The sequence below is a fragment of the Bombina bombina genome, chromosome 9, assembly GCF_027579735.1.
Source record: "Bombina bombina isolate aBomBom1 chromosome 9, aBomBom1.pri, whole genome shotgun sequence".
NCBI classification, from domain to species: domain Eukaryota; kingdom Metazoa; phylum Chordata; class Amphibia; order Anura; family Bombinatoridae; genus Bombina; species Bombina bombina.
Genome location: NC_069507.1, coordinates 289,434,776 through 289,436,722, shown reverse-complemented (window position 1 = coordinate 289,436,722; position 1,947 = coordinate 289,434,776).

Genomic DNA, 1,947 nt, shown 5'->3' with positions numbered 1-1,947 from the left:
GTGCGTGATAAATTAGTGCTCCACTTGTAATCTAGCCCTATATAATTTGGGACATTTTTGTTGTTCCTGCTTTATTATTCAGAGGTGTGTCCTCATGTTTTGAATTCGGTTAGAGCTTTGTAATGTTATGTTGACACTGCTAAGGTTTTGAGGTAAACTTTTAGAGGGATAGTTATCAACGTGTCAACTTTCCTGCCTTCGCCGGCCCAATACGCCCGCCTAAGCTCGCCTACCATCGCCGCCGCGGACCTGAAAAAATGTTCCTAAGTTATCAATAAATCTGTCAAAAAGCCGCGCACCAAGTACGGGGCGATGAGCAGCGGACTGTGAGAGTTATCACTCATCCGATCTCGCTGCTCTTCGGCTTTTTGACAGCTTTATTGCTAGCCTGTCACTAAACACCCACACTAACTACACTGTTCTACCCCCTATACCGGTGCCCCCGGAGCCCCCTGCAACTCCATAAAGTTACTAACCCCTAAACCGCCGCTCCTTGACCCCGCTGCATCTCTTATAAATGTATTAACCCCTAAACCGCCGCTCCCGGACACCGCCGCAACCTACATTATACCTAGTAACCCCTATCCTGCCCCCCTATACTGCCGCCCTCTATAATAAAGTTATTAACCCCTATCCTGCTGATCCCGGACCTCGCCGCAACTAAATAAATAGTTTAACCCCTAAACCGCCGCTCCCGGACCCTGCCGCAACCTATATTAAATTTATTAACCCCTAATCTGCCCCCCCTACACCGTCGCCACCTATAATACATTTATTAACCCCTATCCTGCCCCCCACTACACCGCCGCCACTGTAATAAATTTATTAACCCCTAAACCTAAGTCTTACACTAACCCTAACACCCCCCTAACTTAAATATTAATTAAATAAATCTAAAAAATATTTCTATTATTAACTAAATTAATCCTATGTAAAACTAAATACTTACCTTTAAAATAAACCCTAATATAGCTACAATATAAATAATAATTATATTGTAGCTATCTTAGGATTTATTTTTATTTTATAGGTAACTTTCAATTTATTTTAACTAGGTACAATATCTATTAAATAGTTATTAACTATTTAATAGCTACCTAGCTAAAATAAAGAGAAATTTACCTGTAAAATAAAAACTAACCTAAGTTACAATTACACCTAACACTACACTATACTTTAATAAATTATTCCTATTTAAAACTAAATACTTACCTGTAAAATAAACCCTAAGATAGCTACAATGTAATTAATAATTACATTGTAGCTATTTTAGGATTTATATTTATTTTACAGGTAACTTTGTATTTATTTTAGCTAATTAGAATAGTTATTAAATAGTTATTAACTATTTAATAACTACCTAGCTAAAAGAAATACAAAATTACCTGTAAAATAAATCCTAACCTAAGTTACAATTAAACCTAACACTACACTATCATTAAATAAATTAAATACAAATAACTACAATTAAATACAATTACATAAACTAACTAAAGTACAAAAAATAAAAAAAACCTAAGTTACAAAAAAAAAAAATAGGTTACAAACATTTAAAAAATATTACAACAATTTTAAGCTAATTACACCTAATCTAAGCCCCCTAATAAAATAACAAAGCCCCCCAAAATAAAAAAATTCCCTAATCTATTCTACGTTAAAAAAGGTCAAAGCTCTTTTACCTTACCAGCCCTTAAAAGGGCCTTTTGTGGGGCATGCCCCAAAGAAAACTGCTCTTTTGCCTGTAAAAGAAAAATACAACCCCCCCCAACATTAAAACCCACCACCCACATACCCCTAATCTAACCCAAACCCCCCCTTAAAATAACCTAACACTAATCCCCTGAAGATCATCCTACCTTGAGTCGTCTTCACTCAGCCGAGCCACCGATGGAACTGAAGAGGAGATCCGGAGCGGCAGAAGTGATCCTCCAAGGGGCGCTAAAGAAA